The sequence below is a fragment of the Larimichthys crocea genome, chromosome III (assembly GCF_000972845.2).
Source record: "Larimichthys crocea isolate SSNF chromosome III, L_crocea_2.0, whole genome shotgun sequence".
Classification (NCBI taxonomy): domain Eukaryota; kingdom Metazoa; phylum Chordata; class Actinopteri; family Sciaenidae; genus Larimichthys; species Larimichthys crocea.
The window spans coordinates 5,082,910-5,095,086 of NC_040013.1; the positions used below are offsets into that span (position 1 = coordinate 5,082,910).

The following is a 12,177-nucleotide window of genomic DNA, read 5'->3' on the forward strand; positions in this document are numbered from 1 at the left end:
ATAGATAAAACATGTTTTCTGTCAGCTCAAAGGAATTTCAAACTGGTGTTGGTTTATTCATCTTTAGGATTAACTCCTCATTTGTTTTTTTTGTTTCTCCAATTTGTATTTTTCTCTTATGTTCCTCTGGAGTGACTGACCAGAATCAGAACAAAACATAATTTGCAGTAGTACACAGAGAACTGTGCGTACAATAAATGAGTATTTATGATCTTCATGTTACAACATGGTCATTTACAGCATATTTTCATAATGTGACATTACAAAATAAGTTATTGTTAAAAAAAACACACGTTATGATAATAAGTTATCATGTTATCACAACATAAATAGTTATATTTGAACAATAAACACCTCTTGTTATAACCCTATAACTTACATTTTAAGGTAAAATGTTTCACGTTATAACATGATAACTTACAGAATATTGTTAGAATGTGATGCTGTAACCATATATATATAATAAGTCATTACATTTTAACGTGAAACGTTTCACATTATTATAATTATTAGTTATTATGTCATAACAGGATATAGATAGAAAAGATGATGATGTTAAAATCTGACACATTTCATGTTATTATAAGATAAACAATATATTGTTTAATGAGAAAAGTTATAACATTAAAACAATAAACCTTTCTTTTTGTAACATTACAAGAAAAAAATAAAGATAAAATGTTTCACATCATAACATGACAACATACAAATCGTCAACATAAGTTATATACGTTATATGAAACATTTTATATTATTACATTTCTTGTTATAAAATTTTCACTCTTTTCACATTATAACATAACACTGAATCAATTTTCTTTTTCTGGCGTGGCAGCAATATACTGACATAACAAAGCTGATGAGTCTCAAATTAAATTGAAATGAATAAATGAAGATCAGAGGATTAACCATCTCCTCTCTGGCACCCTTGGCATCAAATGCAACGTTTAATGTTTTAACTGCAGTAGAAACCTTACGGACAAGTTAATGCTCCCTTCATTACAAAAGTACTAGATAGACCAGAAGCAGACCACTTAACAACTCGTCATTCAGAAAGTCAATTAACAGTTGTATACACCATGGAATTTTAATTAAAATGACATAAATTAATCAATTAAATGAACAGATTGGAAGCATTTAATTATAGTGCCAGAAATTAGTTGATCAGGGACAAAACATATGTCTAACAAAAAAAAAACAAGAGTAATATTTGTTACGGCATATTATTGAGCTTGAATATCTTTATTCTCTACTGGAGGAGGCGCTCGCTCTAATTACTGACAGCTCTTATTATTGACAAAGGGCTCATGGGACTGTTTCAGTGTTTTTGTGTTATGTGGTTTTCAGTGTCTGTGTGGCCAGGACATTGTTAAGGTGTAACTAGGACTGAATGTGGCCACCATGGGCCAGGACTCCTGTGGTTATTGATGACCTCTGGCCAGTGTTCATGTGCAATATGTGTAATCTGTTGATACAGATTCTAGGTTTGTGCAGTGTGTGGCATATAAGATTAATTTGGAAAAAAACATTCTTCTATACAAGTTTTCCACAGTACATTACACTTCTGCTTCTAAAAAAACATTGTGCTTTTTAATCCGCTGCGTTTCATCTGAGATCTGTAGCTGTGTGCAGATAAAAATTTCACGTGATGCCATATGGTCAGCTATGGGACATGTTTACCCAACAAGCAACTCAACTAGAGACAACAACTTGAAATGCTGTCTCTGCCTTCATTACAGACAACCTGAACGAAAGCCTTAACCTTGTCCTAACCCTGAGACCCGCCTTATGGTGAATGGACTGTACTTATATAGCTCCTTTTGAGTCTTCCAACCACTCAAAGCGCTTTAGGGTACATATCTCACTCCAACAAGCTCAGTGTTCATATTACAAAAAGTTTCCAATAGGTGACAAACACACACTTGAAATTCTTAGTTTTTAATCTTTATTATAGATTACGTAAAATTCAAACATTTCAAAAATATCCCACACACCTCCTGTCTCCATTTTCATCAACAATAATATTCCACTGATATGACATGCTGAAAATACAGCACTTGTTCTGACCTATGTTTGTGTATGTGCTTTAATCTCCTCTGTGCCAGTGTTGTGGATCCATCACTTTCTGCTGTGGCGCCTGCGTGTGATGGGTTGCGGGTGAGTTTGCCTGATTGAACGAGTGACTGTAGGTTGGTCTGGAGAGCCCGATTGGTTCCAGCCTTTCCGAGCTTGTGGTTTAAAAAGCCATCTTTCTCCAGCTCCTGTGGATTCTCATCTCTCTGCTGCAGCCAACATATTTGTGTGTGTGTGTGTGTGTGTGTGTGTGAAATGTAGTAGATTGAATAAGTGACTACAATGGAACACTGCTTTCCACATTTTTGACCTTGTAATTGATACCTTTAACCCCTACAACATACAGTAATACAATCGAAAATAAGTAGTAGAGTTACTGAAGTGCCATACAATACAATACCATACAATTTTGATGAATTTTACTTTACTTCAGTACTTTCATTTTACACTACTCGTTTGCAGATTCACATCTGATTATGATCATTTTATAAAACACAAAGCATTGTAGGATTAACAACTCAACAGTATGTAAAGTGGTTTGAATTAGCTTAATCTTAATCTCAACTATATACCATTAATTACACACTGAATATACATTTGATACCTTAAATATTTTACTCATGGCATTTACTGAGATGCAGAAGAATGCAGGGAGTATTCTTTGCACCATAATATTACTTTTACTTGATTAAAGGATAAAATAGTTTACTCAGTGCCTCTCTCCAAGTTCCAACAGAAAACAACATTACATACTTCACAAGAACAGGATTTATTGCTTGGCTATTGCATTATCCTGTCCATTCCCTCTATGTCCCTGTAGGGTTTAAACTCCTGATAACAATTGCTCTCCATTATTATAGTCCTGTAATTTAATTATACAACTAATTTAATCTTCTATTTTAAATCATAATTGTTTTTTTAGTATGCCTCTAAAATGAATTATTGGATGACCATACCTTTTGGCAAGAAAAATGAACTCGTCATCGCAATTTTAAACTGAATTAACCAATCAAATGACCATTATGGAGCACATCCTCGAGAAAATAATTTAACCTCTGGCTAATGATATAAGAACATCCCTGATGTTGTGACTCATTGAAAGTCACTGACACGTCTGACTGCACATTGTCCTTACGTGGAAATACCAGCAGAGAGCAGCAATGGCATGCTCTGCTGCACAATAATGGAGAAGGGGGTCTTGGCAGCGATCAGCCGCTGCTGCTGCTGCAGCCAAGGTTGTTACAACTGGAGGCAGCAAAGCTTGAGCCAGCAGGTGGCAGTCTAATTCTACAGGAGGAAGAGGGACAAAGGCTGGATGGAGGACGAATGACAATGAGATGTGTTGAGATGTGTGCAGGGTCAAGCAGGTCATAGTGTTTGAGGTTCATACTTCTGCTGATGCATATGCATGACTATACCAATATATCCTGATGTCAGCTTTTTTATTTTCAGGAAATGTTTTTGTGTTTTTTAAGTTAATTTTCTTAAATTTTCTGTTTGATATCTTAAACACACTCACTATGTTTGATTGTTTTTCCTCCCGTGCCATGCATACTGATGCGTTTCTTATCACCGTCATTATTTCATCTTGTTTCATGTTATAATTGGACCTCTGTTGACAGAATAAGAATTCATACTGACTAAATTATGCTGAATTATAATGATTTCGATATCAGAGCCGCACTGTTGTCAGAATCGATTTAATGACTGTCTGTCTCTCTGCGTGTAATTGTGATGAGCGCTCATGACTCTATAGGGGTTCTGTTATGTAGAACTGATTAGGTGTGATTAGAATTTTGTCATTAATTATTCATACACAAATGAAAAAGACTTTATTCTTAAGCAACGCTACCTGCACTGTATCGTCTATATATGTCAGTACACTGCATTCATTTATACTTTACCTCGAACAGCCTCACTGAACACTGAACTGAACATACTGTCTCTCTTTTTCACACGCTCACACTCACACACATACACACTGTGCAGCTATCCTTATCAGGCAATACACAATACAGTACAGTTACAATACACTGACTTTGTAACTGTCCTAGAGACAGGGTTCACTGGGTTGGTTATATTTTGTTTCTGTTTACAAAACATGGACATTCATAAAGTCAAAAAGGAGTTCATAAAGTCATTATAAAGGAATGTAAAAATAAGTTTGTTAAAAAGGTAATGTGAATAGAAAATGCATTCAAACCTGTAGCCACAATATATGTTTGATTCTGCATGTGGTCCAAGAGGCGCACACGGTAGTTTGTTTAGATTATGTATGATGTAAATGTTGATGTGTTTTAATATGCAACGTCATTTTATTTGATATTACTTTTCTATTATTCTGACATGTTTTGAGCATGTTTACAGACTTCAGCTTGAGAAATGTGTGACTGAAAATGTTTCTTCATTTGTTCCTTTCTTTTTTATAGTTTTCTCAATGCCCAATAACCAGGGTGAGCCTAAAGCAGAGAGGAAGAGAGAGAGATATATACATAAAACGTCAAAAGATGAGCGGCCATCATTTCATTGGACCAGTGTAGTTACAGACTACATTCATTTTCGACAGCCTAACCCCAAAACATCGACATCTTTGGTTCCAATGAGGACCACACAGTCCAAAATTCAAATATTTCAAAATATCCCACACATTTTTGCTGCATGTGGTGTCCAAAACATAGATTAACATTTAATCCCCTAGCAACTGCACTATAACACACATTCACTCACACATAAACACACGCTTAAAATGTTTTATTTTGAAGGCACAAATGGAATTCTAGATTACACAAAATTCAAACCATGTATTGTCTAAAACATAGATAATCATTTGATCCTTTAGTCGTTGCGTTACAACAAACACAAATGCATGACTCAGCCCAGGCTGATGTGGGTTACGCAACCCCTCCAGCAGTGCAGATGGAGCTGCAGATTACTGGCCCCTCATATGTTTATTAGTAATCTCTCTGTTTGTAATATTTGTCCAGATCATTATATAACACCATATTAAGTTCATTCCATCTCAACTGCTATTGGAAGACCTGGTAGATTACTTTGCTGTTGTGTAATGCATTCCCTGAGATGGAGGGATGGAGAGACTGATGCAGAGCTGGATGAACTCACAGTTCGAGATGGAGATGGAGGGATGAGTGTGATAGACGGGAAGAAGAACAAGATGAATGATGGATGTTTATTCAGTGTTTTGTTTTGTGGACATGGATTAATTAACAAACTCCTTCAGCTACTTTAAATAGGAGATCTGACTTGAAGGAAGTCAGTACAGTGTGAGTCACAACATGCTGATCGTCAACGCTCACTGTGGAGTAGATCACTGGATGTGTGATGGCCGGTTTGCATGTCTGGCACTGGTCTGGTTAGCTGAGAATAGAAAAAACAAATCAGGAGGAGAGAGCCAAAGAGAGAAAGAGAGCGAGAGAGAAACTGGCAGGCAGAAAAATGGAGGGGAAGCAGATGAACACTAGACAGCTGTAGAGCCGCCTTTCTGATGATCACTTTCAAATAAACAGCCCACCAAAGACCCTAACCATCTGTCTCCTATGTGTCATAAACCACTGTTTTACACATGTGCATGCATGCATTCACACTCACACAACAAATAAACAATACACAGTTCTTTAATCTCATTTGATTAGATTTGTGATGAATCCACGACGCTTACAAATCATATTAGTAGTTCACCTTTTCTGGAGTCTAAAACTAATTAAATCAGTAAAAAACAATCTCCTGCCTTTAAGGAGAGAACAAAACCTTCACTAGCTCCCCATGCTATAAAGGATCCAATTTAAAATCTCCTCATTACCTACGAAACCATCACCGACCTCCTGCACCAACATACTCATACCCGCAACCTCAGATCCACTCATGCGAACCTCCTCACCCCTCTCACCTTCTCCATTACCGACCCCGCCCTGAGGAACTCTTCCCCTAACTCCCATCTTTCCAAAACTGCACTCAAAAGCCATTTATTTCAATCTGCTTTTAATCTTTGATTCCCCAGTCCTCATTTTTTTTTCATTGTTACACTTTTTTTTTAAAAATACAGTTTTGCTTCTACTATTTCTAGAAATGTATGCAATGTAAAGTGCCTTTGAGTACCTTTTTAAAGTGCTACATAAATATATTGTTAAAAGGTAAAAGTACTCAATTTGCAGTCAGAATGGCCCCTTGTTCTTCTTATTGTTATTATTATATAACTAATTATTATTAATGCATTGTGTGTGAGTGCTGTTTTTAATGTTGTAACAGGTCGAGGTGGAATTACTTTCATTTATTTTAGAAACTATCCAACACAAAAATCCATGTATGCTGTCAAATAAATATAGAGGACTGGAAGTACAAAGTATAGCATTAAGTGGAAATACTCTTGCACTGGTAGTTCCACCACTACTTTCGTGTGTGCTGAAGACAGACGGATAATGACTGAAATCACTCGCTGAAAGGTTCCTGTTTATAATGGCGCTGCTGCTGCTGGTGCTGCTGGTGGCTGCTGACAACAGGATGTGGGTCACTGTTGAGGTCAATGTGTTCCACACTGATAACTTCAGAGCATTAAGCTGAAGCCACTTCTTCATTTAATTCAAGCACACGCGTTTAACGAATTTTGGGGGGGCCTCTTGATGCTAATACACACCAAAGGCAAACTGACTGCGGACCACATTCATTAATCACAAGAGTAAAATGTCTGGAAAACATAAACTTATAGAGCACAATGGTAATTACCACAGTGAAACAATGGCTATACTGTTGAGTGAAGGGCTGCACCAAATAAGTATTTTTAAGCTCCGAGGTATTCAGTTTACAATGAAAAGAATAACTGCAACACAACACGTCTTAAATTCTTTTTATTTTGATTAAACAGCTCGGTCATTTCAGCACAAATCCCTGTTCATCGTTACATTTAGATTGCACAGAAATATCACACCAATTAAGTAAAACATAATTTTCGGACTAAAAGTGAGTTAGCTCATACCTGAGGTCAGATTCAAACTGATGTTTGTCAAAACACAAACTAAAGCACATTTCTGTGAAGAGCCCTTTCATTGATGTATGAATTGTGTGTACATATGAGTCTAGAAAGACATGCAGCGCTTTATATTTTGATTATGTGGAGATACATTTAAGATTGTTTTGTTATACTGGTGTATCCCATTACTCTTCCACCCTTCAGACAACATTGTTATGACACGGTCGGTGTGTTAACTGCAGCACATTCACTACAATAAATCCAATATTTGCTTGTTACTGTGAGACTGTGAGTGTTCAGTCTGTCGTTTCTGGTGAAGGCTGTCTATAAATATCTTATTCAGTCTTTACAGGAGCTCACAAAATGAAAGCGAGGCACATCGGGACACGAGTAACAATTTTGCTGTTGCTTTTAATCCCATGGGAGTCGGATCGGCAGAAGCAGAGACTTGTGTGTCAAATGGGGAGAGTGTCAAACAGGGGCCTCGAGCTCCCTCTCTGTAAACAAAACATCAAAGCACAATTCTTCCCCCTGCACTTTATCATCCCCACCAAATATCTGCCCTTTATCTCCGCCTGTCTGCCTCCTCGCCCTGGCTTGAGTGACTCACACTGCCTCCTGCAGCATCCCTCTCCTTCCTGACTCTTTCAGGCTCTTTTGGTCTCTACCTGTCGTCTGTTTGCAGCTGTCACACCGCCATCATTAAAGATGCAGCTGGCAAACACCAAGCGGCTTGTGAGCTACAGAGATGCTTTCTCTCTTTATCCCTAACATTGTGTTATTGTGACACTCAACCAAACCCATCACCCCAGACTCTCCCGTTACAATCCGTTGTGTTTTTGCCGTTTCTTCTGCGCATCCTCTCGGCTGTCTCGTATGAAGGGATGAAAAAGAATTGAGTAGAGGAGGAGATCATGGTCCGCCTGTGTAGAGAAAAGCAAACAGGCTGACAGATGGGCAGTCCCAGCGACGCACGGCAGAGATAAGAGGATTGGGCCTGCTCGTTGTTGTTGGTCTTGCCACAACTCTTAATGCAGTTAGCTCACTCTAAGCTCCACTGAATGGCGCTGATGAGGGGCTGATGATGGAGAAACGTGAAGTGTATGTAAAACAAAAGTAAGTACAGAGTAAATAAATGACAGGAGTAGCTGAAGTGGAAGACAAATACATAAGGTGACCTTTGAACGCTCTGTAACTCAACGTCTGCTCGATGTCTGCTTGATTGACAAAGCTGAATCTTGTATCATTATCAAGCTGCGGTCAGCAGGTACTTCTGTTCAGGCTTCTTCTGCTCCAGGGGTGATGCAGGCACTTTCTCTTGATGTGAAGGCACCTTGCAGGCCTTATAGAGGATGACGAAAAGGATGAGGATGAGAACGCCTACCACAGAGTTACAAACGATGGCCGCAATGGCCCACACGGACAGGCCCACCCTCAGATCAGGCTCCATGGTTTACTGGAAAGCCTTCAGGCTGGTTACATCATACTTCAGGGGTCTGCACCAGTAGCACGTTGGTCACTTTAAATCCACAGGTTCCCCTGAAAAGAAAGAAAATGCATTACATGAACATGCTTAATTCAACACTTAAAGTCAAAGTTAACCTGCCTGTCAGCTCAGTAAAGATTACTTTGTCCCCCACAAAGTGGTCACTGAGACAAGGTGGCTTTATCCCTGCTATATATACAGAGCAACATACGCATATCCAGCATGTGCATGAAGGTTTTTATCATTTTTTTAGAGGCAGTAAGTGCTGTTGCAGTGTAAAATATAGAATATTACAGGGGTTTCTAATAAAGATACACATTGGAGTGTCATTATAATATCTCCGTACTTGTAATGTACATTAAAAGTGTCAGACGGGTGCAGAAAAAAAAAATCATTCTAGGGACTCTGTTATTTATAGTAATCTGTGGTTGATAGGAGAGAATTACAGGATGAGAAAGTGCCTTTCAGCTGCAGTTCTGTGTGGAAACATCCTTTTTTTTTTTTTTACTCCCGTTTCCTTCATACAGGCAGAGAGCAGAGAGCGATGAAGTTATTAAACTGATAAAGAAGGTGCCAGTAAGCACTTTTTCTCGCTGAATTATTTTGAATGGGATTCAACAGTAATATGTTTTTTTCAGGAGCCTCACGTGGAAATATAGTTGCCAGTTTTGTGGCTGATATTAAATGGGTCACTGAGGTGTACTGGTATGTGTATGTGTGTGTATCTGAGAGAGACTTGTCGGTTTAAGCATGAGTGTGAATATTTTCCCTAGTAGAGTTTAACTGATAAAAACTCGATCTCGCCCCCCCCACCTCCTCGCTTCTATACCTCTCCTTTCCCTCTAATGCATTTCTAATGAGACCACATATTTCCTCCTCCTCTCTCTAACCGAGGGCAAAGCTGCAACAGTCCGAGCTTGCTTTTGAGAACTCATTTCAAAGTTATCCTTCCCTTTATGGGCATTTTATGACTTAGCCAAATAAAGATGGATGGCTCCAGGTCACAGTAGATGGCAGTGATGCATTTGATCTGCTCTATAATGCATAAAGTTGGTTTCTGTATGTACCAGATGGGTCTCTCTCAGGACGCTGGTGGAACCACTGTGGGAAGAATTACTCTCATAATCGATAACTGGGATTACTCTCAATAAAGCACAATATTCCCAAAACATCCCAAGGTACTACTTTTCCACAGAAGTCAGATGACACATGACGCAGTGTATCCAGCTTACAATTTCAATTAGAGCAAAAGTGAGGAATGTTTAGGCCATTCGATGATGGGGAAGAGTCTGAAAATGTGTGTGTGTGCCAGCGAGAGTAATCAAATGTGTGTGTGAGCAATATATTAAAACAGAGGACTGTGTGCTCATATTGATTTCAGGTAATCAGCTATGCATATTAGGAGAAAAACACAGAGCAGTCATATTAGTTATTCATTATCACCAGTTATGACACATTTACATTACTCATACTTTCCAAAGTAGGTGGTGGTGGTACACATTTTAATAACCACATGGATAAATTGTTCTCATTTGCAAGATACATACATTTCCTCTGAACACAAGATAGCTTGTGTTAGTTAGTGACCACACTGGAAGAAAGCCAGTGTATTCAAGCTAAACAACCCAAATAATAAGAGAATAAAAGTTGAATAAAACTAAAATGTTTTATTTTCACTTCAAAAAGTTTTGAGCATTGCTTTTCCTTTATGCACTCAGATTCTGACAAATTTGATGCATGGCTGTTTTTGACAGGTAAAAGATGTTTGGTTCTGCCTTACTGCTCAGAGTTTGAAGAGGTACAACCTGGATCATAAAGTAATGTGTCAGTAAGTCACTTCAGCGTTTCAGAGCGTTTGAATGATTGAACGTTTGTTTTGCTGGATTCAGAGGCTCAAAGATCAGAGCAGCAGAGGACAGGACTGACCCTCCACACCAAAACATGCATAAACACCCACTCCCTGAGGCCCACGGTCAATATACAGATAGCTGAAGTCTATCTGTTATGTAATGGCTCTGTGGCAATGGCAGAAAATAGTTGAGCTTCAGGCTGGAGTCAGGAAAAAGCAGCTTGTGTGTGTGTGTGTGTGTATTTGTGAAAGGCGCCATTGAACAGTATAAAGACCTTTTGTGCACACATGCAAACAGTGTATGTAAATTGATGCAAAATGCTAAATGCACCACAGAAGACTTGTTTACAGGGGGCAGCCAGCAAGCAGGCACACATTCACAGACTTGTGCATGCAGTGACCACACTGAAAACAGGCAAATACTTTTGCATAATGCATCAGCTTGCAGTAAACTATCATCTCAGGTGACTGGACTTCCTCCCTTCCTCTCCCACTCGTTTGGGAACACTGTAAAGTTGAGTGCTGACAGTATTTATTACTATTTAACATTTGAGCATAGTCAAACAGTTGGTCATTTGTTTAATCAGACATTTATTATTAGTTATCCTTGTGGGGACTTTTAAGCACTTTTAAATTCCCTTAATGCTGAGTGCATTTGAGTATCCAATAAGGCACAAAACAAGTAATTTTCTAAATATTTTATAAGACTTTAGTACAGACCTTAAACTTAAAAAACTACTGAAAGGCATTTGTTTATGTTTCAACACATTTCTTGCTATCTCTACTTGCAGTATCTCTTTAAACACACACACATTTCATGGAGCAGCTTACCTAATTCTCCTCTGGTGTCCGGTGTCCATGCGTTTTTTTACTCCTTTGCGCGCGTCTCAGCTGCAAAACGCCTTGATAGAAAATGTTCCTTTACCTCCAGCAACTTCACCATTGTTTCATAAGGCGGGAACTTTTGTCTTCGAAGTAGGTCACCAAACTCTACTCGACCGTTTTGGAAATATGGATCAGCAGCGCAAGTGGACGGTCAGCATCCGGACTGTTAATGAAGCCAAGCTGGAGGAGTCTGGGCCCGTTCCCAGTGACTGCTGACGAGCGCAGGGCGACAGCGCGGAGATGCTGCTGTCAGAGTGGCTGCTCATCACCCCCCTCCAGTCCCTCCCCTCTCCGCCCTCCATCTCCTCATCCCTCCCTCCATCTCTCTCCCTCTCTCAGTCTGTTACTACAGTGCTATTTATACAAAGACGCTCTTGGAAAATCCCATCAAGGGCTTTTCCTCTCACGCCATGTGTGAAGATCTTGTGCTCGACACTTTTGGACGTGGTGTAAAAAGGTCATTGCAACAACTCAGAAAAACATGCATCAACATCATGCAAAAAGAGACAACTGACAGGAGAGAGATGAAGGGTGCACTCTTGCATGCCAAGAATAATGTATAGATATGAAACATTCGGATCAAATCAAATGCTGAAGGATCCACTACAAAACTACACTGTGCACAGTGTGTACTGCACTCAATAGTTACAGGCAGAGCTGCATGGAATAACAAGCACCTTCTTCCCTGCTGAAAACAAGTTGCATGGAGCTGAACAGCAGCTGCAGAAACTTAAAACTTGTTGCCCCCTCTTCTCCTCATTGGTATTCAGGACGACAGCAGGATGTCCCTGGGGGATTTTGCACTGCTCTCTCCTCGTCTCCCTCTCTTTGTTAGTGTGTGTGCAGTGTGTACCCTGACCCACAGAGTTCAGGCTGGGACAAAGCATTCTTTTGAGGCCTCGT

At 39.2% G+C, this 12,177-nt stretch overlaps 1 long non-coding RNA gene across 1 annotated transcript; it reads right to left on the reverse strand.

Moving 5' to 3' along the window:
- Window positions 1-6,916: 6,916 nt before the first annotated feature.
- Window positions 6,917-11,575, reverse strand: LOC109142374 (uncharacterized). The gene is made up of 2 exons (XR_002042966.2): window positions 11,221-11,575; window positions 6,917-8,593 (listed from the first exon to the last, which is right to left on the reverse strand). It is a non-coding gene; the product is annotated as an uncharacterized LOC109142374 (long non-coding RNA).
- Between the last annotated feature and the right edge of the window lie 602 nt (window positions 11,576-12,177).